The sequence below is a fragment of the Miscanthus floridulus genome, chromosome 4, assembly GCF_019320115.1.
Source record: "Miscanthus floridulus cultivar M001 chromosome 4, ASM1932011v1, whole genome shotgun sequence".
Taxonomy (NCBI): Eukaryota; Viridiplantae; Streptophyta; class Magnoliopsida; order Poales; family Poaceae; genus Miscanthus; species Miscanthus floridulus.
In genome coordinates, this window is record NC_089583.1 from 90,727,491 (window position 1) to 90,755,105 (window position 27,615).

The following is a 27,615-nucleotide window of genomic DNA, read 5'->3' on the forward strand; positions in this document are numbered from 1 at the left end:
CTCATACCTTGCCTTCCAGCAAGCTCGGGGACTACATCGGTATGATGCACCTGCCGGTGCATCTCGTATCGCCTATACGACGATTGGATTCTCAACTTAACTGGGAATTCTTTTTAGACCCTGGCACCACGTGCCTATGTCACCTACTACCAGGCTCGGGGACTAAGTGGGCACACTTCACCTTACGGTGAATGTGCTTGTTTTTCGACCACTACGCCTCTGATGATCAAAGATGCTATGCTTCAAGACGCACTTACATTTCTTTCCAGAAATACAAGTGGGCACACTTCCCAGGACAGAAATCTTTTTCTTTCTTCTTAAGAGCACCATACATTCTTTGGACAACCTACTTCTCTGGCGACAACTGTGGTCGGAGATGTCAAGAACTCAAGACTCACTGTTCGGAGAAGGTTAAAATGGCGTGTCGCATCAGAATACATGTCGCTCGGGGACTAGCTGTGGGGGATATACCCCTAGGTGCCACAAGATGGTACATGGGCCGCACCATCTGAGGTGGCCCGGCCCATAAGATCAAGACGTACACATCAAGATTACAAGTTGTACTAGATATTATAATAGTACTAAATTGGATACTTTACTTGTAACCTTGTCTCTTCGGAGTATATAGGGAGAGACAAGGGTCCCCTAGAGGACAGGTTAATCTGTATACATCTCAATACAATACACCAAAGACACAGGACGTAGGGTATTACGTCGACCAGACGGCCCGAACCTGTCTAAATCGCTGTCTCTGCGCTTTGTGTCACCATCTGGTTCCTGATTACACGCACCGTCTATCGATAATCTACCACCACAGGCACCCCCCTCGGTGGACTGCCAACCATATTTTGTTGACACTGGCACCGAACTAGAAGCTCACGATGGAGGACGTGCGATGCCACGATTGGAGATGTACCCGTTGCCGATCATGGAGCAGAAGATGCAAGGCGAAGACAAAGGTCGTACGTGTGTGTGGAGGACCAGAGGTAGGCGTATGGCTGCTTTACGCGCGCATGGTGCAACTAGGTGTCGAACATGGCTACTACACACACACATGGTGTATGTATGGTGCTTCATGGCGGTGTCATTCATCATTGCTGGCGACGAGAGCACTCATGCAGCACGGCTACGGCAGAGCGACAGCGAGGCGCATCCGCGTGCATGGTAGCGTGGCATGGTGAGGTCATGGCGGCGGCATGCCGTGTTCCAGCATCGTCGTGACAGTGCTACCCTCATGTCCCACTGCGGATGCTTCTACTGCATAGGGTGACCCCGAATCGAGAGAGAGGCAGGGCAGAGCGAGATCAAGGGAGGACGACCACGCGTGAGCTTGCGTCCCGTGGCCATGGTGGCTGTCACGCCGAGATTTGGCCCGAGGGGCCTCTACCTTGGATGAGTAGCGGCACAATCTGATGGAGAGGGTGGAGAAGGCCTTGGCATAGCTGGAGTGGAGGGGAACCGGATAATGGCGAGACGACGATGGTGAATTTGGCGGGCGAAGCTCGTCGGTGTCAATGGTGGGGCTCTGGAACAGGGCAGAGAGGAAGAGCAGCGCAACGCTACTCTCCTCATTCTTGCCCACATGGGGCGAGGTGGCAAGCCATGTGCACACTGCCGTAGACGAGAGCTATCACTCTGCCTCGTGCCCAGGCCGTCGTGGGCATGCACTCGGATATCGCTGCCCCATCGCGCACGACCATTGCTACCATACCACCGCCTCCACTTGCCCGTGCGGATGCTCTGCGCCGCCGTGGCTCACACGCGTAGGCATGGGCAGGCCTCTATCATCCATCAATTGCGCCGCCACCACGTTGCCGCTGTCCGCTGCCTCTGCTGCCGCCATACGCCATGTCCACGCTTAAATCATGTCCACATGGACGACCACATCAGCTTCTAACCCTGCTCGTGTCTATTTTGGACCTGGATAAGATCACTTAAATACATTAGAGAACCAAACATACGATTTCGTAGTTTGAGGACATAGACGAAACCCGTCCAATACATTAAGGACCGGCTGTCCAATTTACTCTTTAGATTTTTACAGCAAAAATAAAGCTCCAACAGACTTGCTATCTAGTTTTCTAAAATGGCAAGTGAGCTATCGCTGAAATTTCGTTAGATATAGAAAGCAAGCCAACACCGCTCCCCATCTGCCAAAATCGGTGGCCACGGTCCTTGCCCATGCGCACGCAATCCTCCCGTGCACAGCAATTTCCTTCCCCCGCGCGCGGTGAACTTTCCTATCATGGGGATCCCAGGCCCAACCGTGGCTTGATTCACAATTGCCTAGCTCGCTTCGCTTGATTTGGCATTTCGTAACTTTGGTCGTCCATCGCCTCCTCCCCTCCCCCGCCCCTGCTGCAGCAGCCGCACCACCGGAGTGTCGGCCGTCCGATGTCGCACTTTCCTCATGGACAAAGTCCGCCGTCTGAGCGCCAGGGAGACCCCAAATGCGTCGCCCTATATTGGCTCCCTATTAGTCAGGAATCAAGCGGATGGGAGCAGCAAGACTCATCGGTGCTGCCTTGGTTGGAAAATGCGGTGCAAGGAGGCCAGCGACGATGAGTCCGTCCACCCAACAGTGCCGCCGCTACTGCATCGAACTCTTTCCTCGACGTGTGCTCCGGTGAGTCTAATTTTTAGTAGGTCTCTCTCAGATGCTGCAGTAGTTTTTGTGTGTGTGTGTGTGTGGTAGAGGATTGCAGATTTGACCAACCAGTGGTTGGCACCATGTGCCCAAGATCCATTGTTCTTTCCCCAATTTTCCATCGCTACTGTGGAAATAGCAGTGGCATCAAGGAACCCCCCACTTACTATAGTAAAGCCATTTACTCTTTGATATCTGAAACATGGATGTACTAGCGGTTACAGACCTTTAGTCTTGAGGTTGAAAGCCATTTGTCATCAGTAATAGCTTAAGCTGAAGTCCGAACACCTCGCACCAAACAAAGTTCAGTCATAGACACTCAATTTTGTGCACTTCATTATAATAGATATTCACAAATGGATATAGAAAAGGGTAGTGTTGGGTTCATAAAACCCGGGGTCCCTCGGGGACTGGCTTCCATGCCAAGGCTCGGCCCAAGAGTCTAAAACGACAGGCCAGAAGGATGGCCCAGTCACCGACAGGAAGGTCTGACCGAAGAGGAACAGCGCCCGCTCATCGACTACTTCGGCCCACCTCTCTGACCGGAGCATTCGCTTGGACTCTAGCCACCTCCGGATGGCCTCTCCGATCGGAAGGCCTGGCCCAAAACACTACTTCCGACTCTGACCCGATGTCTTCGACCCGGGTTCACAGGAACCCTGCTCACCGCTCTTCTCTGACCGGTGCACTCAGAGCCGACTGGAGCCATCCGACCGGGGACGCCCGCTCGGTAAGAACCAGAAGACGTGCGGAGAAAAGCAAGGCAAGGCTCGTAAGTCAAAACCACTGTACCAGGGACCATACCCTACACAAAATAGTACTCTGCAGCCACCCTAACACAAACAATATTGTAGGCGCCGACATCTCCCTCCATAGTATTGTAGGGGCCGCTAAAACTCCCATACGGTAAGGCCCCCCACGTGCCTCTGGGCATCGATAGTGGTATGGGCGCTAGGATTTACCGTACCGGGTAAACATAGCGAGACCCCTCACATGCCTCTAGGCATCAAACAGTATTTGTAGGTACCGATGTCTACCATCCCTGAAAAAGGCAGCACGACCTCTCGCATGCATCTGACATTCTACAGTGACATCAACAGTGTTGTAGGCGCCTACCATTATCTTGTACCCGCTGGCGTGGGCAACAAGGCTCGGTAGGCGTAGGCAATAAGGTTCGGTAGCATACATACCCTCACCCTCTCACTTGTAAAGCCATCCCCTTTATCTATAAAAAGGGACGCACCCCCTCCAACAAAGAGAGAGCCCTTCTTGAAGATAACAAGCATCGATCAAGTTCACTAGCTCACGACCATAGAACCACCGGGCTCGGACTCCAAGCATACGCTTGAACACTTAGCTCATAGCATAGCTCCTGTTGCTCTTGGCCCTTCCGACCAGAGCCGACCGGACCTCCTGTACACCCCTTCTTCCTCCTTCTTATTTGTAACCCCACTGCAAACTTCGAGCACCTAGGCTCAGGAATAAAGTCACTGAGCGACCCAAACTGGATGTAGGACACATTGCCTGAACCAGTATAAATCATGTGTCATTGAGTGCTAGGCCATCTCCGATCACAACGTACGGCAAAACTATAAATATTCACTAGTTGGTCACTTTCTGCACCGATAGTTAGCGCCGTCTATGGGGAAGATGATGTACGTTCAACACTTTTTTGTCATCGGATGGCCCACCTTTCTACCACCCTCGCCATGGCAGGCTCGGGCGATACGATTCGCTTTAGCTCGCTGGAGTTTCCCGCACTCTCACCCGCTGGGATGCGGGTCCCACCCGTCTTCGAGCCATCCCAGGCCTTCCTCTTCGGAAGCCTAGACTTCATCACCGACCGGCTCGGCGTGCTACACCTCTGCAAGGAGGCTCATGTCCCGGCACCTATCGGAAAAGCACCCTCCATCAACTCCAGGACGCATGGCTTTGACAACACGGCATCTATGTTTCTTTTCGAGCAAACTCTCTGCTCAAACCCCGCTGTAAGCAATATGCGTGCTGTTATTTACTCTTTGCACCGTACGATCAATTCCCCTATGGCCTCACGTCCTCCACAGATGCGTACGCTCGGGGCTCCGAAGGATGCTGGCATCATCCCCCTCGCATCTGAATTCGTGGGAATGGCAGGCTGCGCTCCTACCGAACTCCCAAATGGCGAGGGCGAGAGCGACGATTCCAGCATCGACGACGTGGCACCCTGCCACCATCCGTCCCGGGAGTGCGCTATGGCGAACACTTCGGGACAGCCACCGGTGGTTGTGGAGTCCACGTAGACTCACACCCCTCTAGACCCATGTGCGGGGGCCCTCGCGTCTACGCATGCGCACACCAAGGAATTATGACAACGGCGACAGAGCCAGCCGCTGCCTGCATCGGCACAGTCGGTACAGCATGTTGCGCCCCATGCACGTGGCCCGGCGAGTGGCATTCATGGTCGTGCCCGTCAGGTCCAACCTGACATCGTGAACGAGGGGAACGATCTCCCCCAATTCGCCCGGGTGGGCCAGAACATCACCGCTATGGCAATGCTTCTGTGCGGCGTTCCTGAGCCCGTCGACCCCCAAGAGCGGGCAGTCCACTGGAACCTCTAGGTCCTAGTAGAAGCCACCACCGTCCAATAGGCGGAAAGCTCTGCATCACGACTCCGACCTACACCCTCTCTCCTTACAGGGGGAACAAGGATGTGCCAGACAGATTGCTCCATTCGCTCGCTGCTATAGCCATCAGGCGTGGCTCGGGGGGCGACAGCCCCGCCACGGTCCGACCTGGCACCTACCCCACATTGACCACCGGTACCCGAGCGGCCCGATCCACACTAGGACGCTCGTAGCATCATCAGCAACCAGCATCAGGCCTGACACGATCATGATGTCCACTGTACAGCGGTAGGCGACACGGATCCTGACCGAACCATCGAGGGGAGCGGTGAAACACGCCCCAGGCATGGTCGCCGTCCAGATGACCAGAGTCCCAGCCCTGAGGGCCTAGGACCATAGGCCTTTAGCCGGCGTATCTGGAGAGCACCGTTCTTGTAGCGATTCTGGCCACCCACCAACATCGCCAAATACACCAGGGAGACAAACCTAGGCATTTAGCTCAAAGACTTTCGGCTCGCCTGTCGGGCTAGAGGAGTGGATGATGACTATTTCATCATTCTATATCTTCCCATTTATGTGGGGGAACATGTTCGGGCATGGCTTGAATTTCTCCCGCACGACAGCGTCCGCAACTGGGCGAATCTCAAGAGGGTCTTCGTCGGGAATTTCTAGGGGACGTATGTCCATCCTAGAAACTCCTAGGACCTCAAGAGCTGTCAGTAGGAGCCCAGCGAGTCCCTGTGGGATTATATCCATAGGTTCTCCCAACGATGCAACTCCCTCCCTGATGTCATCAACGTAGATGTCATCAGCGCATTCCTCTCCGGGATGAACTGTGAGTCCCTGATCCACAAGCTTAGCTACCTAAAACCCTGTACCACCCACGACCTGCTCAATGTCACCACTAACCACGCCTCGGGCGAGGAGGCGGTCGGAGTAGTCTTCGGCGAAGGCTAGGACAAAGGCAAGGCCAAGCGTGTGGACCTAGACAAGGGCCCCTCCACATAGAGGGGCAAGAAGAACAAAAAGGATCGGCATCGATCGGACAACACCATGATGATAGCCGTGGCTAATCGCATGGGCAAGCAGCCCCAACAAGGGCTGCCTGACCACTTCAACAAACTCATGGATAGCCCGTGCACCAACTACCCTGTCAAACACCTCTATAAGGACTACGAGCTCCTTAAACGTTTCTTCTGATAGGTCGATGGGCCAAAGGAGGGAGATGGCAAGGAGGCGGTGACCAAGAAAGGAGGCACTATAGGCAAGGACGAGGACGTTTTCCCCGACGCTGACGAATGCATCATGATCTTCGGTGGGTCCGATGCCATCTGGTCCAAGCGACAACACAAGGTTTGCTATAGAGAGGCATGCGCCGCCGAGACAGCCATCCCCTCCTTCCTCAGCTGGTCAGAATCTCCGATCACCTTCAATCAGAGGGATCATCCCTCCCACGTCGCGAGACCAGGACACTACCCGCTCATTGTCGACCCCATCGTCCACAAGAAGCACCTTACCAAGGTGCTGATGGACGGAGGTAGCGGCCTCAACATCCTATATGTCGACACCCTCGATGCCATGCGCATCCCCCGATCAGAGCTCTGCCTGGTGGGCTCCCCCTTTCACGGCGTAATCCCGGGAGCGTAGGCATACCCACTCGGACAGATCGATCTGCCCATCATGTTCGATAGCCGAGCCAACTTCCACTCGGAGGTCTTCACCTTTGAGGTGGTGGACTTTCTAGGGTCCTACCACGCCATCTTGGGGTGGCCATGCTACGCAAAATTCATGGCGATCCCCAACTATACCTACCTCAAGCTGAAGATGTCAGGACCAAATGGCGTCATCACCGTGAGTAGCGCCTTTTTGCACGCCCATGCGTGCGACCGTGAGCACTACGAGCTCGCCACCACGATCGTCAACTCATCCGAGCTCCCACAGCTCAGGGAGTCATCGGCTCCGGTAGTCCCAGACTACAACATACCAACTTCCTCGACGGCCTTCTGTCCGCTCGAAGAAGCCAAGGCAGTGGGAATCAACCCCGCCAATGCAACCAAGATGGTTCGGATCAGGACCCAGCTCCCAACCAAATAGGAATGCAAGCTCATCGACTTTCTATGCGACAATCACGATGTCTTCGCATGGCAGCCCTCTGACATGCCGGGGATACCACGGGAGGTCACCGAGCACGTGTTGCGCCTTATCCCGGGCTCAAAGCCCACCAAGCAGCGTCTGCATCACTTCGACGATGAGAGGCGCATGGCCATAGGTCAAGAAATCACCAAGCTCCTAGCAGCAAGATTCATCAGAGAGGTATTCCACTCCGACTGGCTTGCCAATCCCGTTCTTGTCAAAAAAAAGACCGGGAAGTGGAGAATGTGTGTTGATTATACTAGACTAAACAAGGCATGCCCAAAGGATCACTTTCCTTTGCCGCGCATAGACCATATAATTTAATGGAGACGGGGATCCCGATCTTCCATCAGGTAGAGGTAACTATCGTTGTGGTAGAGAATGACACACCAATCCAGCTTTAGATCGAAAGATCGAACCCTACAATCTTAGCACCACAGCTCCTCTGGTTATCAACTGAGTCATAGACCAGGTTGACCTCACCAAGAAGGCTAATCTCTTCCTACGTAACGAAGAACACAAGCAAGGATAAAAAAGAACACAACTAAATTGCAGATGAATAATTAAACTCACAAAGTTGGGGTCTCACAAACCGATGAACGGCGAAACTGTTCTTGACAGAATAATCTAAGCAAAACCTAAACCCTAATGGAGGGGCGGTGGCTATTTATGAAGACTCTAGGGTCGTGCAAGACCCCTGGACACGCCCCTAATGGACCCAAACACGATACATGGTCCAACGGACCAAAAGACGGTGTCGCAGCACTCTGGTAGATTATGGACGCTGACTTGTTTCGATGATTACCATTGATTCCGAAGAGGTTTTGACGTAAAACCACTTGGATTGGCTTCCTTATCAAATTATCTTTCCATCCATATGTGGATCATTAAAAATGGAGTCCAGATGCGTCCTAGGTGACTAGTTTAAGGCAGACTAGTCTTGGAGGCCGAGGCAGACTCAAACTTGAGTTGCTTTGGGCCTCCACCTCGGGGACTCGAACCGAATTAGCCTCGGGCCTCCTTCTTGACTTGGACACACTTGCTGGCCTCCTTCCCCTCCATCCCATGTGCCAACACATGGTCGTATGCATGGGTGTCATGTCCTCATCATCCTCCCCTTCTTGATGAAAAGTTGTCCTCGGCGTCGATTGTGCTTGAAACTAATCCTGCACAATATAAAGGAGAACGGGGTTGCGAGGACAAAGAAAACTGAAATAATTGTGAGAAGGAATGTGACCATGTTTCCAAGTTTCTAGCTTGTCATCTCGCATAAAAATGTCAGCAAGCATGTAGACTCCATGATCTGAATGCACACGATGTATGTCAACACTATCCTACAAAAGATTAGAACTAACCAAAGACAATGCAGGAATAGATGGTCGAACAGACATAGGTAGCAACCAATAATGCTCCCCTTCTTGGAAGTGAACTTATTTCTTTAAGGAACGTGAGAAAATGTTTGTATTATTATGGCTGCCCTCTAAACGATCATAATCTTATACAACAAAAGGAGAATTCATATTATTACGAATATATACTCGATGTATCATATATTGTCCCTTGTTGTTATTTATGCCAATAACATGATATGTGTGTTTAGAAAACCAAGGCAAATCAGCATATTTAAAAAAACTCTCTTTCAAACAATCTAGGTTACACAAAACATCAAATTCAATGTAACCCAAAGTATGTAAAGAAGACAACAGTTTAAACTCATTAATTTTAGTAGCAATATGAATAACATGTTTATTTTCAGCATAAGTCACTGGTTCCAAAACATGTAAAACTGAAGCATCTTCAACCAATTCATCTTTGTCACAAGGAACATCAAGCAAATTATCATGGGACAAAGATAAATCAAGAGAGGGTTCTACTAACAATTGCTCTATGACAGCATGGTTTGTGGAATAATTTAGTACATTAAGGCAATTTTCACCTTCCGTGAGTATAGGACCATGGGCATTACCTGTGTTCTCAGCAGGAGTAATAGGTGCATTATGAAGTGATGGTTCTAAATTTCCATATGAGGTTGTGAGCTCCTCATTTTCTTCCACGTCATCCTCTCGCTTATGTACATTATTCTGCAGAAGGTTAGTCATAGCAAGAGGAATAACAACAGATTCTTCCTCTAAATAGTGCACCTCAGCATATGAAGTCAAAACAGGATGTGGATTAACAAATGTTTCTCGCATAAGAAGTTTCATATCATTCCAAGTTTGAGGTTTATCAGAATGATCTAAAGACTCCCACCAAGATAAAGCAGAATATCGCAAAACACTAGTTGCATTTTTTACCTTCCTCTTTGGACACATAAAGCGAGTAGCAAATATGTTATCAATGGCAATTTACCACTCCATGTACTCATCAGCACCTATACCATCATAAGTCGGTGGATACGAACAACCTATCATTGTAAACACAAAAACAAGGAACAAACAATGAAAGTTATCCCTACCAAATGACTACGTGGTTGTAGTGGTATCACTTTTCACAGCAAGTGGAAGCGTCTTACCAAGCTCTTACAAAGTTCTTACCAACACAAGTAGTGGAAGGTACAACCGGTGGCTGGTTCGTGATACCTATGAGGCAGTGGTACTAAGATTGCAAGGCCCTTTGTCTGTACTGATCTGAAGAGTTTGTGGAGCTTAAAAGGCACACAAAGAGTAATATGTATATCTGGCATACAAGTTAGTAACAGAAAGTAATGCTGAATTATAGTCCAAAGTACTTATTCTCGTTGCTGGTCTAAAATGCTCCAAGTACCAGGTGTGTAACAAACAAGCAAGTATGGTGGATAGCAAGGTGATAGGTGTGTGAAAAACAAGTATAGTGGATGGAAACAGCAACACAAATAAGGAACCAAACAACACACGCAAACATAGCTCACTTTGGTCTTCTCTATGTGCTCCTCTAGATATTGTTCCTCTTTTGCCCTCTCTTTTTTCTATTTTTTGGGTTGTCGTTGTTTTTTAGAAAATTTCAATTTTTTTATTTTATTTTTTTGATATTTTTCCTTTACTTAGGAGCACAAAAGAAATAACTACAGAAAATATGAGCTCAAACAAGTGTAAGACGTGGCCTATGGAATTTTCAGAAAACTTGTTCAAAATTGACAAAAACCTTATGACCACGAAAAGAAGATCTTGTGACCACTTTTTGACCAATCTAAAAATTTCGAACCCCAACACGATAGGGGATGGATGGATCCAAAAAAATTTCTAATCGATTTTGATATATGGAACGTCGAAATCGGAGTCCATATACGAAAACTAGACCAGTTTTAAGAATTGGCTCCGAATTAGAGGACAAAACGGAAATAATGTGCGCAAAATTGGTCACAACAGCAAAGATTTGATGGAAACGATGGGGGAAAACACATGAACTAGACTCTAACACGACCTAACCAGCAACAAGACCTCGACCAGGACATAAACTCAACACGATGAACTTTGAAACTGAAATATGCAAAGGCTATGGCGCGGAAGGTTTTAGGACAGGAAAAACGAGTATGGCACTGGACTATGGGACGAAAGCGAAACACTCAAAACTAAGGGATAAATGTGAACCTGACAGTATACCTTAGCTCTGATTACCACTTAATGGATACGGGGATCCCGATCTTCCGTCAGGTAGAGGTAACTATCGTTGTGGCGGAGAATGACACACCGATCCGGCTTCAGATCGAAAGATCAAACCCTACAATCTTAGCACCACAGCTCCTCTGGTTATCAACCGAGTCATAGACTAGGTTGACCTCATGAAGAAGGCTAATCCCTGCCTACGCAACGAAGAACACAAGCAAGAACAAGAAAGAACGTAACCAAATTGCAGATGAATGATTAAACTCACGAAGTTGGAGTCTCACAAACCGATGAATGACGAAACTGTTCTTGACAGAATAATCTAAGCAAAACCCAAACCCTAATGGAGGGGCGGTGGCTGTTTATGAAGACTCTAGGGTCATACAAGACCCCTGGATGCACCCCTAATGGGCCCAAACACGATACATGGTCCAACGGACCAAAAGACGGTGTCGCTGCACCCTAGCAGATTCTAGACGCTGACTTGTTTCAATGATTCCTGTTGATTCTGAAGACGTTTTGATGTGAAACCACTTGGATTGGCTTCCTTATCAAATTAGCTTTCCATCCATATGTGGATCATCGAAAACGAAGTCCGGATGCGTCCTGGGTGACCAGTTTAAGGCAGACTGGTCCTGGAGGCCGAGGCAGACTCAAACTTGAGTTGCTTTGGGCCACCAAGTGGGCACTCAAACTTAAGGGCAATGACATCAGGTATACCCCTCGTACCGCTATTAAGTCTCAGGCTCTCGTAGATTTTGTCGCCGAATGGACTCAGCCTGGGAACTTTTTACCCACAAACCGCAAACCGAACCGAACCGAACCGAACCGAACCGAAATATCGGTTTGTTCGGTTTTTTGTTGTCGGTTCGGTTTATGGTTTTGCACTGTTCGGTGTTTGGCTTCGGCTTTGGGTTTCTTCTCAAACCAAACCGAGGAATCGAACAAACCGAAGTGCAGTACCTACAGACCAGAAAACTGGAAACACTAAAACACCTCCGTCGAGTCGTCGACCGTCGCCTGACTCGCCTCACGCCCTCACGCGGTCACGCCCTCAGTCCCTCATGGCCCATAGTTCGACGGCCCATCAAGACATAAAGGAAACCCCCATCCAGCCATCCTACAGCTCAGCGCGTAGAGAGATAGCACCGTAGCCCGTAGCCGCTCATCCCTAACCCTAAATCATCGAGTGGCGACCGGCGGGCGACTGGAGCAGGTCACGGCGAGCCAACGAGGAGAAGGGAGGTAGGAGGCAGAAGGCTAAGAGCGCAGTCGCAGCCTTGCAGGGACCAGGGAGGAGGCGCGGTAGGCGGCCAGGCGCCCGGCAACACCCTCGTGAAGTTCTTCGACCAAGACAACAGTGGCGCGGACGGAGCAATCCTCCAATGTAAGTTTAGATCGAGCTTCAATTCTTCTTCTGGTCTTCTCCTCTTCTCCTTGTTGTTGTTAATTCCTGATTTGAAACATTTTGTTTCTAGATGGGGGACACAGATGAAACTGTTGCTTGTGAGATTAATCAGACTCAAACTCAAGAAACTAAAGCTAGAGCGTCAATGACTGGAGTGGTAGATGCAAGCAAGGAGCAGCAGGAGAGTAAGGATGGAGAGAAAGCGGATGAAGAATCTAGGAAAAGGAAACCCATGGCTCTAAGATCTGATGTATGGGATAGTTTCAGCAAGGTCAAACTTGATAATGGGGAAGAGAGAGCCAAGTGCAAGTGGTGTCAAAAGCTGTTTCATTATGGCTCAAGAACAAATGGTACGTCATCCTTGAAAGCTCATTTGAAGATTTGCAAAAAGAATCCAAACAAACCAGTAGTTGATAATCAAGCAACTTTGCAACTGACACCATGTGCTGGCACTAGTAGTATGGGTAATGTAACCACTTGGAAATTTGATCCTGATAAACTTAGAAGGATTTTTGCTGAGATGATAATTGAAGATGAACAACCATTTATGTTATCTGAACGTTCTGGTCTTAGGAAATTAATGGCAGAAGCATGTCCACGATTTATTCTACCATCTAGAAGAACAATCACTAGAGCTTGTGTTAAAGTATATGAAGATGAGAAAGAAAAGCTTAAGAAATTTTTTAAGGAAAATTGTGAAAGAGTTTGCCTCACAACTGACACATGGACTGCAAAGAATAGCCAAAACTACATGTGTGTTACAGCCCATTTTATTGACAATGACTGGAACCTAAGGAAGAAAATTATTAGTTTTTTCTTGGTTAAGGGCCATAGAGGGGAGGACATTGGGAAATCATTAGAGAATTGTTTGGCTAAGTGGGGCATTGACAAGGTTTTCACAATAACAGTAGACAATGCTAGTGCAAACAATAACGCAATTAAGTATGTGAGGCGGATCTTGAATGAGTCAAAAGGTTGTTTTACTGAAGGAGAGTACTTGCATATGCGATGTGCTGCTCACATTATCAACCTAATAGTAGGTGATGGGTTGAAGGAAATTGATATATCAATTCAGTGTGTCCGTGCTGCTGTTAAGTTTATCAGGTGTGGAACATCTAGGTTGGTAAAATTTAAGAAATGTGCTGAGTTAGCCAAGGTACAGAGCAAAGCATTTCTTAACTTAGATATTTGCACTAGATGGAACTCAACCTACCTTATGTTAAATGCTGCACAGAAGTACCAAAAAGCATTTGAAAGATATAGTGATGAAGACCCATACTACAAATTAGAATTAGAAGGAGAGAATGGTCCAGGGGTACCAACAAAAACAGATTGGGATAAGGCTAGGAAGATGGCTGAGTTTCTTGAACACTTTTATGACCTCACTCTCCGTGTTTCTGTATAAAGTCGTCCAACATCTCACACTTATTTTCATGAGATTGCTGATGTATTACTTCTGCTGAGAGAATGGTGTCATAGTGAAGACAACCTGTGTAAGGAAATGGGTATGAGAATGTTAGTGAAGTACTACAAGTACTAGGGAGATAAGTATGGTGAGAGGTTGGGAGACAGAGAGAAGAGAGGAGAGAAAGATAAGGGGGATCAGCTGCTCAACTTCATTGTTTTCTTCTATGTTGCTATTGATCCTAGATACAAACTTTCAAAATGCATTAGAATGGGAATTAAGGTAATGTTTGGGGATACAATAGGAGAAAAGCTATGGGATACAGTGAACACTTATTTTCATGCTTTGTTTGAAGAGTACAAGGAAATGTATGCCCCAAAAGATAAGGCACCACAACCTACTGAATCTGAATCAGCTAAAACCAGCACAAGAGTGAGTAGGTGGATGTCAGTAATTACTGAGCAGATTAACAGTGAGGGTGGAACTGTCAAATCTGAGGTAGATAAGTATCTATCAGAAGATAATGAGCTGGACACAAAAGGATTTGACATTCTAAAGTGGTGGAAGGCTAATTCAACAAGATTCCCAATATTATCTAGAATGGCCCGTGATCTGTTGGCGATTCCTATCACCTCAGTTGCCTCTGAGTCAGCCTTCAGTGCTGGTGGCCGAACTCTTGATGACTTTAGGACCTCACTAACCTCAAAAATGGTTGAGCGCCTTGTTTGTGCAAATGATTGGCTTCATGGAGGAAACTATGTTAGTGTTGAAGAGGACAGCGAACAAATGTTTTTGCTTGAGGAAGGTAACATATTAAATTATTAGTTGCTTCTAATGTGCTTCATGAATCATGATTCATACATTGTACTAACTTAGATCATCTATTCTTTATTTATTTTAGAACTTGGTGGCCTATTCATTTCTAAGGAATCTACTACAGCTACTGAGTCCTGACTCCTGATCACCTGGTAAAAGGTACATTCGTCTGTTTAATATTTCTTGAACTGCTAAGATTCACTAACTGAGACACTGAGTCACTGAGATCACTTGATGGCTGCAGGACCGTGGACTGCTGATGCTCCAGCCTCCAATAGTCCAGCCTCTAGACCTCCAGTCATATGATGCTTGTAGACTTGTAGTACTTCAAATGTGATTCTGTCCAGTACTTGTCTCCCCACTTGGTGTCTTGGTGTATCAGTGTATGGAATGGATCCTGGCATATGATGCTGCTGCTGGCCTGCGGCTACTTCTCTATTTGAATAATGAAGAACTCTTGAATCTATGTAATTCTATTCTATACTTCAGCACTGATCTATACTATTGTCTACTTGTCTTGAGGCTTGTAAGCTTGTAAACTTGTTGATTTGTTGAATTTATGTAAGCTTGTTGATTTGTTGAATTCATACACTGTACTAATATACCATTTGAGGATTGTAAGCTTGTTTTCTGGAGTGCTTGAATTTATGTAAGCTTGTAAGCTTGTTTTCTGGAGTTTCGGTTATTTCGGTTAAAACCGAAAACCAAATAGAAAAAATCAAAACCGAATTATGCGGTTTCCTATTTTCTAGAGAACCCATCAGGGGCTAAAGTCTGAAAACTGAAGTTTTAAATAACCGAATTAACTGAACCAAATTGTCGGTTAAAACTAAACGCCCAGACTGAGAATGGATGGAGGTCCAGCTACCGACCCCGGATGTCACCCACAAGTACTGGATAATGTACTTCGACGGGTCCATAATGGTGCCTGGCTTAGGGGCCAGAGTGGTTCTGATCTCCTAGACGAAAGTAGGCTCCATTACGCCATCCGCCTCCATTTTTCAGCTTCAAACAATGCCACGGAATATGAGGCCTAGATTAACGGACTACGCATCACCATCGAACTCGGCGCTACGTGACTCTACGTTCGCGGCGACTCAGAACTAGTCATCGATCAGGTCATGAAGGAGTCTTCTTACAAAAGCCCCCTCATGGCAGCGTACTGCTAAGAGGTGCATAAGCTCGAGGACAAATTCTGAGGGATCGAACCGCATCACGTCTCTCGAAGGGACAATGATGTCGCCGATTTCCTTACAAAATTGGCCGCCAGGCGGGATCCATCCCCAAGTGGGGTCTTCATCAACGACACCCATGAGCCGTCCGCCCGCATCCTAGAAAGTCCAATCCAGACACACCTCGATGCCCAGCCAGCACTCGGGGGCTCTGACCCTGATGCTAAGCCAGCGCTCGGGGGCTGCGATCCTAGTACCTCTATGACGATGTCACCCACGAACGTTGCCGTATTGGCACTCGACCAAACCGACTGGCGAGTACCGCTACTCGCCTACCTCTGTGACATCAGGTTTGGAGCCCACCAAGCAGCGTCTGCATCGCTTTGACCCGAACGAGCTGTCCGCCGGCATCCTAGAAAGTCTGATCTAGACACACCTCGACGCCCAGCCAGCACTCGGGGGCTCCGACCCTAATGCTAAGCCAGCGCTCGGGGGCTCCAATCCTAGTACCTCTATGACGATGTCACCTGCGAACGTTGCCGTATTGGCACTCGACCAAACCAACTAGCGAGTACTGCTACTCGCCTACCTCTATGACATCAGGTTCGGAGCCCACCAAGCAGCGTCTGTGAGGAGGTTCTCCCACCCGAAAGGACTGAAGCTCAATGGATCACTCGAAGTGCTAAGACCTTCGTCGTGCTCGGTGATGAACTCTACAAACGGAGTCCGTTAGGGGTACTCATGAAGTGTATCCCCACCAACCAGGGGAAGCAGCTCCTCCTTAAGGTCCATGCTAGAATTTGTAGACATCACGCGGCCCCAAGGTCGCTGGTCGGAAAAGCCTTTCATCAAGGTTTTTACTAGCCCACCGCGCTACGAGATGTAGAGGAGGTCGTCCACAGATGTGAAGGATGCCAGTTCTACACTCGGCCAACACATCTGCCAGCACAGGAACTCCAAACCATCCCCATCACCTAGCCATTCGTGGTCTATGGCCTCGACATGGTGGGACCCCTCAAAAAGGGCCAAGGCGGTTTCACTCACCTACTCGTAGCAGTCAACAAATTCATCAAGTGTATAGAGGCCAAGCCCATCACAAACATCCGCTCGAAAGAGGTGGTCAAATTCTTCCTCGACATTATCTACCGGTTCAGCATTCCTAACTATATCATCACTGACCACGGAACCAACTTCACCAGAAAGAAGTTCCTAGACTTCAGTGATAGATATGGCATCAGGATCGACTAGGCCTTGGTCGGACATCCACGAACCAACGGTCAGGTCGAGCATGCCAATGGCATGGTCCTACAAGGACTCAAGTCACGCATCTTCAATAGACTCAACAAATACATTAGACGATGGGTGGCAGAGGTCCCAGCAATCCTCTAGAGCCTAAGAATAACCCCGAACTGATCCACAGGGTTCACGCCTTTCTTCCTGGCTTATGGAGCTAAGGCAGTGCTGCCCTCTGACCTCGACCATGGTGCCCCAAGTGTGAAGGCTTTCGACTATGATCGAGCATGGAGGCTTAGCAAGACGCAGTCGACCTGCTCGAGGAGGCCCATGAGATGACCGTCATCCACTCCACTCGCTATCAGCAAACTCTCCACAGGTACCACGAAAGTAATTCGACCCAATCGACAAAGAAAAAACACAAACTCTCTCCGCCATGGGAAGGACCCTATACGGTGACTGAAGTAATCCAACCGGGCACCTACCGACTAGAGGACGACAATGGCAATGCTCTCACCAACACTTGGAACATTGAACAGCTACGTCGTTTTCCCCTAAAATTTGGTATTACCGCTTTTTTAGTCAACACTTACTCCTAAAAAGCACCCCGGCCCGAACAGTTTTAGCCTAGGTCGCTCGGGGGCTACATAAGGGCATAATACCGAATATTACCTCTGTTTTTGTTGTCACATGGTAAACAAATTTATCCCCGAATGGAAGCACATTTCCTTTCCTTTAAACTGTCCTACGTAACTTTGTTCTCACTCCTAACCGAACGCACCCCGCCATGACCTATGGCTATGAGCAGCCGAGCCCCGCGGGCCATGCACATGCTCTTAAAAAGCTGCAGCCTACGAAACTAACGGGCAGGTGCAAAAAAGAAAGGACAAAAACAATAGCTACGCCAGGATAAAAACAAAGAACAGATAGTGATTCTGTCATGGAGAATAGGACTGCTGTGTTCGTTAATACAAAAACTATTCACATAGGGGCTCACCCACGAACGATGAGCGCGAGTCCCAGTCGGACATTTCCGACTAAAGCTCTCTGAACCCTGTCACTCAAGCCATCAAGGTGAGCATGTGTTCATTAATAAAAAAATTGTTCACACAAGGGCTCACCCACGAACAACGAGCGTAGGTCCCGGTCGAACATTTCTGACTGAAGCTCTCTGAACCCCATCACTCAAGCCATCAAGGTGAGAACTACCAACCCCCCCTATTTCCTTACAATCATTTCATACATCCATACGCCCAAACCTCTCAGATGATTCAGGCCCTGAACTACCCGGGGGCTCGGGAACTAAGCATCGCACGTGCAGTGAAATGCATCACAACATTCTGTGTTGCGTCATGAAGCGGCGGTTGCCTCATTTGACATGAGCAACCAATAGAGCCAGGGGAGAAAAACATAGATGAGCCCCGTGCAGCCCTCGCCCAGTCTGGCAGACCGGGTCATCTCAACCTTCTTGTTTGATCCTAAACCTCTCGCTAAACCCACATAATCTCCATCGAGGGGAGGCCATTAGGCCACCCGGGTCGATCTCCAGAACGACCCAGGCATCTGCCGCGTTGTAGGTAAAGGAGTAGTGGAATGTCATAAGAGGGCTATGCCAACCCCATCATGAACGACAGACCCAGATTCCACTCGATCACACCCGTTAGCGAACTCACCGAGCATGTCACTTGAGCCCGAGCGATCGAGACAAGCGACAAAACTCAGCCCCTCCGGTTGTGAGGAACCGAGGATGGGGTAATGCACACAACTCACACCGACCCCTACTAAGGCCCAACAGGGCTCAGGGGCTCAAGACAAAAATCCTGGGACTACGACCCCAAACTCGCCCCTTCTGACTGCGCTCCAAAAACCTGGGTTTGCGACCCCAATCTCGCCCCATCTGGCTACGCTTCCGACTGCGCTCCGAAAAACCTAGGTTTGCGACCCTGATCTCGCCCCATTCGGCTACGCTTCCGACTATGCTCCAAAAAACCTGGGTTTGCGACCCCAATCTTGCCCCATCCGGCTATGCTTCCGACTACGCTCCAAAAACCTAGGTTTGTGACCCCGATCTCGCCCCATGACTCCGGCTCACCCGATCCCACGGCGCGCATTGACGCCAGGATTAGTGAGCCCTGTCTCATCCAAAACTAACTGCCTCACCCAATCCCATGGCGTACATCAGCGCCAGGATCAGTGAGCCCTGTCTCATCCAAAACTAACTATCTCACCCGATCCCATGGCGCGCATCGACGCCAGATTCAGTGAGCCCTGTCCCGTCCAAAACTAACTACCCCACCCGATCCCATGGCGCACATCGATGCCAGGATTAATGAGCTCTGTCTCGTCCAAAACTAACTGCCTCAACCGATCCCATGACGCGCATCGACGCCAGGATCAGTGAGCTCTGTCTCATCCAAAACTAACTGCCTCACCTGATCCCACGGCGCACATCGATGCTAGGATCAGTGAAGCTCTGTCTCGTCCAAAACCCTTGACTGACTCCCTCGCTCGATCCATGGTGCGCACCGACGCTAGGATCCACACGCTCCCTCTCACCCAATCTCTCAAAACAACTAAAAATCACCTCAGCTGCACAATGACGCCTTGGACGACAAAACTCTGTCTCAAAATAAAAAAACTCCCCCACTAAACAACACAGGAAACCCCCCAGATGGTTCTACCCAAACCGCCTAGGGGCTCGGGGGCTACACCCGCGGGTGCGCTCTCGCGCACCCGTCGGCAAAAATCCCCCCGGGCGATTATACCCGAATCACCCGGGGGCTCAGGGCCTCCTATCGGGTTCATAAAACCCAGGGTCCCTCGGGGACCAGCTTCCACACCAAGGCTCGGCCTAAGAGTCTAAAACAATAGGCCGAAAGGATGGCCCAGTCACCGACCGGAAGGTCGGGCCGAAGGGGACTAGCTTCCACGCCCGCTCATCGGCTACTTCGGCCCACCTCTCTGACCAGAGCGTTCGCTTCGACTCCAGCCGCCTCTAGACGGCCTCACCGATCGGAAGGCCTAGCCCAAAACACTACTTCCGACTTTGACCCCACATCTCTGACCTGGGTTCACAGGAACCCTGCTCACCGCTCTTCTCCGACCGGCGCACTCAGAGCCAACTAGAGCCATCCGACCGGGAATGCCCGCTCGGTAGGAACCAGAAGACGTGCGGAGAAAAGCAAGGCAAGGCTCACAAGTCAAAACCACTGTACCAGGGACCATACCCTGCATGGAACAGTACTCTACAGCCACCCTAACACAAATAGTATTATAGGCGCCGCATCTCCCTCCACAGTATTGTAGGGGACGCTAAAACTCCCATACGGTAAGGCCCCCCACATGCCTCTGGGCATCGATAGCGGTATGGGCGCTAGGATTTACCGTACCGGGTGAACATAGCGAGACCCCTCACATGCCTCAAGGCATCAAACAGTATTTGCAGGTACCGACGTCTACCATCCCTGAAAAAGACAGCACGACCTCCCGCATGCATCTGACATTCTATAGTGACATCAACAGTGTTGTAGGCGTCTACCATTATCTTGTACCCACCGGTGTGGGCAACAAGGCTTGGTAGGCGTGGGCAACAAGGCTCGGTAGCATACGTACCCTCACCCTCTCACTTGTAAAGCTGTCCCCTTTATCTATAAAAGGGGACGCGCCCCCTCCAACAAAGGGAGAGCCCTTCTTGAAGATAACAAGCACCGATCAAGTTTACTAGCTCACGACCACAGAACCGCCGGGCTCGGACTCTAAGCACACACTTGAACACTTAGCTCATAGCGTAGCTCCTGTCGCTCTTGGCCCTTCCGACCGGAGCCGACCAGACCTCCTGTACACCCCTTCTTCCTCCTTCTCGTTTGTAACCCCACTGCAAACTTCGAGCACCTGGGCTCAAAAATAAAGTCACTGACCGACCCAATCTGGACGTAGGGCACGTTGCCTGAACTAGTATAAATCATATGTCATTGAGTGTTAGGTCACCTCCGATCACAACGTACGGCAAAACTACAAATATTTATTAGTTGGTCACTTTCTGCACCGACAGGTAGTTTAGTTGAAAGCAGCAAGGCTACCAACTAAGATCAAACATTTTAGTTGCCCGTATCATGGATGAGTTTCACTTATTTTCAATGTTATCCTAGACGCCGTAATGCTGGAACTTGTGTTCCATAATTACCCCACCATTTTGCTGTATAAAAATTCATATTAAATCAGCACAAGATAGTAAAACTGAACTGAAGCATACATTTCAGTTTTTTTGTGTATGCAAATCTAAATTAAAGCGGAAGAGAGCACAAGACATTATATAAATTTAGATATGTATACTCTGTAGGAAAAACTATGGCTGCAGGCTGCACCTTTAATCACTAAAAAAATACAACTAAAATAAAGAGTCATTACCTGGGTTAAAATCAAAATCCTTTCAGCCAGCCGTTGCTACTAGTTTTGCAAGATGTCCTACTTGATCCTTAAACTTGATCAACTCCTCATTTACTACTTGATTTTGCTTGTCATAATCACCATGGTAAAATGTTTCAACAGCTGACATCAACCCATCCATGACTAGCTCACTTGCGAAGATAGTAGGATCATTATAACTGTAGTATGGATTTAGAAAATATGCAGCCAACTACAAAGGTGTGTCAAACATGGTTTTTGGTTGAAAGAATTTTTTCATATTATTTAATGCCTGACAATCTTTCATATTTAAGTTACAGTTCTTGTCTTGTCCTTTTTGTATAATTTCATAAAACTCTGTCTTTTTGCTTGTACTTGACAATATGCTCATAACATGTTCAGTTCATCATCTTACAGTTACATGTTACTTGTGTTCTGTTCATACAGCCCAAATGGATTTAGGGAGATCTTTTACCGACATGATTATGCAGGGCTTCACTCCAGCTGCAGTGTTCAACAATATCCCACTTCGTAATGATGTACAAGCACGCGATGAGGTCACTGCTGCGGTGAAAGGAATTCAGAAAAGGTCCAAAAATTTCACTGTTAAAGAGGACGAGATGTTGGTGTCAGCATGGCTAAATGTGAGTTTGGATCCTGTGCGAGGAGTCAATCAATCAAAAAATACCTATTGGAAAAGAATACATGATTACTTCCACGCACACAAGGATGTTGATTCTGATCGCACACAAAGCTCTCTAATGAGTCGGTGGTCTGGTATACAACATGATTGCAACATATTTGCTAGTTGTGTTTCCAAGGTAGAGGCCAGAAATCAGAGTGGTTCATCTGTCGATGACAAGGTTAGATGACCTCTTGACATGCCAATTTCTTATATTTTTGCATAATCTCATGTGTCACCTTTGTTTTCCATTGCAGCAAGCAAACACATTAACTATGTATAAGAATGATGACCCATTTCATAGGACTTTCCAGTACATACATTGCTGGAAAATTCTTAAAAAACCATTCAAAGTGGACGCATAGGCGCCAGTAAATTGAAGCTCAGAGACCATTCAACAAAAAGCAAAAGACCACTGCTAGTTCAACTCCTGCTACTAATGTAGACGAGACTCATACTACAATAACCACAGTGGACAGGCCTACTGGGACTAAGAAGGAAAAATAGAAATTAAAGCAGCTTTCCAGCATTGAAGCTTTGGATTATTTATTGGCAAAGAAGAAAGAGATGGATGCTGAGAAGGAGATGAAGAAAGAGGAGAGGGAGTTGAAGAAAGAGGAAAGAGAGTTGAAGAAACATGAGATGCTCCAAAAAGCCCTTGCTTTGCAGGAAGAAAGGATAAAACTTGACAAAGATAAATTTGATTTCGAGCGGGATCGAGAAGAAGAAAGAATTATCAATGTTGATATGAGCACCATGTCAACCAGACAACAACAATTCTACGATGATCAACAGAAGAAAATACTTGCAAGATGGCTTGGAAATTAGTAGTATCATGATCTTCAATTTTTAGATTTGGGCATAGTATGAGACATGTCTAATTTTCTGAAACATTTTAGTTGCCTCTAGTTCACAGCGTATTGGATTGATTAATGTTCTTGCATGAACCTTGTTATCTATATTATTCTATAAAGGAGCTGCTTTTGGCGTTCGCACCATCACATATATATGTTAATGCATGAACAATGTATCTGTACATACTGATAAGGGTAGTATCAATGCCATCCATTGTATCAATGCCTTGAACTATTAAAAGACAGATCAAATAAAATTGCAGGGCATCCTCACCTAAACATATATTTATTACAGTATCTAATAAATCAAACAAAGAAGATAGGTCTAGAAACTAATATAGAATGCCTTGATGTTGTGATAGTACATAAAATTATTCAACAATACTTAATGCCGTGCGAGAGCAGATAAAGGGGTATGCACCTTTGCACCATCGTTGGTGTACTCGGCACCTTGCTGAGAATCTACTCTGGAAGGATGGTGTGAAGGGTAACTTTGATTTGTTCTAGGAGGTGTCGGTGCTTTGGAACCAGGGGTCCCTCAACCAACGAGTGAATTTGTGCTGCGTGCCCCTAATCCTGGATGGTGATGCAAAGAGACACAAGGTTTATACTGGTTCAGGCAATTGAGGCCCTACGTCCAGTCCGAGAGATCGATCTTGTATTCCTTGCACCGGAGTGCTCATAGTAGGGGGTTACAAACTAGGTGAGAGAGGGAGCTAGCCCCAGGTCTCGGCGTGGGTGGTGCGGGCTACTTGAGGCGTTGTTCCCAAGCAGCGTAGGAGTGCGCAGTTCTAGCGGTGTGTTCGTCTTTCTCCGGGTCGCCCCTAGAAATGGCCCCGGTCCCTCCCTTTTATACTCTAAGGGAGACCTGGGACCGTACATAGATTGCTACATAGCGCTTCTGTAAATGGGGTGGCGTGTTCGAGCCCTGTAGCCGGCCACTGTTGTGGTATGGTCGATGGAGTGGCCCCGTCCTTGTCGTGCAGAAGTGACGCGCCGGTCATACTCGATTTTGTACGTCGTGGGGCTCCAGTACAGCTTGATGCAGGACATGGCGGGCGACGTGCTGGTCACCGTGCAATGACGTCGTAGGGAGCAGCGGCCCTACAGACTGCCGAGGCCGAGCCATCGTGGGGGGCTCAGCGGACATGGATCCTCAGGCTGCCGAGCCCCTGAAGCAAACTGCCGAGGCCTTGGGGGGAGTTATTGGACCTGGGTACTGATTCGAGGCCACAGTAGCCCAGACGTGGCTTCCCCACGCTGCGTTGTCCTCGGAGCAGGAGTTGGCAGCACAGTGAGGCATGGGCGTCCACCATGTGTATGGTGGTTAGTACAGTGGCGGGTAACCCCTGCCCAGTCCGGGACGACGTGCAGGTCATCGTGTGATGACGTCGTGGGGAGCTGTGGCTCTGCAGGTGCTGAGGCCAAGCCATCGCGGGGGGCCCCGGCGGACGTGGGTCCTCAGGCTGCCGAGCCCCTGAAGCAAACTGCCGAGGCCTTGGAGGGAATTATTGGTCCTGGGTACTGATTCCGAGGCCACAGTAGCCCAGACGTGGCTCCCCATGCTGCGTTGTCCTTGGAGCAGGAGTTGGCAGCTCAGTGAGGCATGGGCGTCAACCATGTGCATAGTGGTTAGCACAGTGGCGGGTAACCCCTGCCCCGTCCTGCCTCCTGTCCCGTCGGCCATTCCGCTGTACTGTGCCGAGCATGCGGCCGATGTCAGGGGCAGCAGTTGGCTGAGTTAATGCGACACGACGTTTTGTCAGAGGGACGGGAGAAGGAAGAGGCAGCGGAGTGCTGCCGAGCCCGCCTCGCGCGAGACGGAGGGTCAGTGGCCCGGCCGAGGCCTTTGGCGGGGAGTCGCTCGAGGTCAGTGGTGAGGGGGCCTCGGGCGAGTCGGAGAATCGGCCGAGGCCAGCGGTGAGGGGGCCTCGGGCGAGTCGGAGAATCGGCCGAGGCCAGCGGTGTTTAGCTGGTTTCGATCTTTACGAAGTCTAAGCAGTCGTTTTTTGGGTCTTGCTTAGGGTACCCCTTCTCACGGTATCCGACAGTAGCCCCCGAGCCTTGGGGGGAGTGGAGGCACTCCCCCTGAGGTTCTGACGAGGATTGGCTCTCGACAGTTCCCGTTGGGATGGTGTTTTGTACTCGAGGTTTCGGTGGGTGCGCGCGAGCGCACCCGCCGGGTGTAGCCCCCGAGGCCCTGGAGGAGTGATTTCACTTCTTCAGGGGCTTTTTTCTCTTTCGAGTGAGGGGTGTTTGCCGGGCCCATGGGTGCGAGTTCGGATCGCAGGGCCTTGACGATGCTGCGGAAAAAGCCCCTCAGCCTCCGCCTGGAGCGAGAGGGCCGTCAGGGGTTCCCCCGGCTTTTTGTACGACCCCCGTGCTTCCTTTTCGCTCGGAAGGAGGGGTGGAAGATGCCGTGCTACCCTCGGTGGGCGCGAGCGTCGGCATTTCCGGTGAGCTGTTATCGGGTAAGTCCGAGTGGAGGCCCGTACCCCGTTCGCTGGGGGTCGGCTAGCGGTCCGGAGACACGCTCCAAGAGTACCGGCGGGTTTCTCTAGTGGGTGCCGAGGCCAGTTCGCTGGGCCTCGGTGGCTCGGTGCCTCCCTACGGTGGGATCCCATTCGGAGACCTCCCTGCCGGTCTCGGACACTGACACAGGGTGCGCCCGTACAGGCTCGCCCGTAGTCGTCCCTGACTCTTTGCCCTGGGGCAGCTGTCGAAACCCCTGGGGGCCCAGCCTTCGAACCCCTGGACCGTAACGGGCTTGGGTCGCTTTGTCTTTATCTTGGGCGTAGGAAGAGCCCCGAGCCTCCGCACGGGGCGAGAGGGCGGTCAGGGGTCCTCCCGACTTTTTTGTCCGTCCCCCGCACGTCCTTTTCGCTCGGACGGGGGGCTGTTTGCCGAGCCCACTCGTGTGCGAGCTTGAGCCGCTGGGTCTCGGCAAAGTTGCAGGAGGAGCCCCCGAGTCTCTCGCGCGGAGCGAGAGAGCGATCAGAGGTCCCCCTGGCTTTTTGGTTCGCCCCTCGCGCGTGAGGGTCTGTCTGCCGAGCCCCCCTCGGGTGCGAGCCTAGGTCGCGGGGTCTCGGCGTCTTTTGCAGAAGGAGCTCCCTAGCCTCTGCATGGAGCAAGAGGGCCGTCAGGAGCTCTTCTGGCTTTTTGAACGACCCTCGCGCTTCCTTTTCGCTCGGAAGGAGGGTTTGTTTTGCCGAGCCCCCTCGTGTGCGAGCCTAAGTCGCTGGGCCTCGGCAATGTTTTTGCAGGAAGAGTCCCTTAGCCTCTGCGCGGAGCAAGAGGGCCGTCAGGGATTCTCCTGACTTTTTACTCGACCCTCGCGCTTCCTTTTCGCTCGGAAGGAGGGGTGGAATGTGCCACGCTACCCTCGGTGGGCGCGAGCGATGGCAGTTTCCGGTGAGCTGTTATCGGGTAAGTCCGAGTGGAGGCCCGTACCCCGTTCGCTGGGGGTCGGCTAGCGGTCCGGAGACGCGCTCCAAGAGTACCGGAGGGTTTCTCTAGTGGGTGCCGAGGCCGTTCGCTGGGCCTCGGTGGCTCGGTGCCTCCCTACGGTGGGATCCCATTCGGAGACCTCCCTACCGGTCTCGGACACGACACAGGGCGTCCCAAGCGTTTCGCTTGCTTGGGCCTCGGCCTCGTATAGGCTCGCCCGTAGTCGCCCCTGACTCTGTTGCCCTAGGGGCGGCTGTCGAAACCCCTAAGGGCCCAGCCTTCGAACCCCTGGACCATAGCGGGCTCGGTGCCCAGTTCCTTTGCCTGAAAGGAATCGGGGGGGTTATTTCTCTCCCTATGGCTAACAACGGCAGGCGCGTCTTTTGAGGCGACTTTTTCGGGGTAGCGAAACGGCGCCTGCTGCTGCTGCGGTTGGACGCGACGTGGCATCAGCCGACGGGACGTATCTGCACGCACTGATTTAATGAGGAGGGAGTGGGCGCGTGGGCGGTAAAACCGGATCTGGATAACCGCGCCGGATCTTTTGGGGGAAACTTCCCCGATTTCGTCGCCCGGCGGTTTCGTCTTGTCCCTGCATAAATACGCAAAGAACCTCGCCCTTCCCCTTCTTACCTTTTCCGCACTCGCCTTTGCTGCCTCCGTGCCGTTGCTGAGAGCATAGAGCGCCGGGGAGGAGAAGGGGAAGGGCGAGAGACTGAAAGAGAGAGGGAGAGAGATTACCGCCGTAGCAGCGTCCTCCGCCGCGCAATGGCTGGTGGTCCCGTCATCCTCCCAGGCGGATCCCTGGGAGCGGTCCGACGTCACCGAGGAGAAGCTGCAGTCGCTCGTGGAGGCCGGTCTTCTTCGCCCGATCACCGACCCTGACGAGCCGGAGTGGATTGCTCCGGGGAACGAGTCGGAGCCGAGGCCGCGCGACGGCTACGTGGTGAGCTTCGTCGTCTTCCACGAGCGAGGCCTCGGGTCGCCGGTGGATAACTTCATGCGGGCGCTCCCGCACTACTATGGCGTGGAGCTTCACAATTTCAGCCCCAACTCCATCGCGCAGGCGGCCATCTTCGTCGCCGTCTGTGAGGGGTACTTGGGGATCGCTCCCCACTGGGAGTTGTGGCTCCACTTGTTCCGAGCGACGTTCACCACCAAGCCGGGGGGAACGAGGGGGGCTCGGAAGGTGCAGAGGGCCGGCGGCTGCACCCTTCACGTATGCCAAGA

General features: G+C 50.3%; 2 pseudogenes; both read left to right on the forward strand.

Annotated features, from left to right (window-relative positions):
• Positions 1-12,442: 12,442 nt before the first annotated feature.
• On the forward strand, positions 12,443-14,731 carry LOC136548804 (zinc finger BED domain-containing protein RICESLEEPER 2-like; annotated as a pseudogene).
• Positions 14,732-21,859: 7,128 nt separating this feature from the next.
• On the forward strand, positions 21,860-22,994 carry LOC136552083 (rRNA-processing protein FYV7-like; annotated as a pseudogene).
• Positions 22,995-27,615: the final 4,621 nt, after the last annotated feature.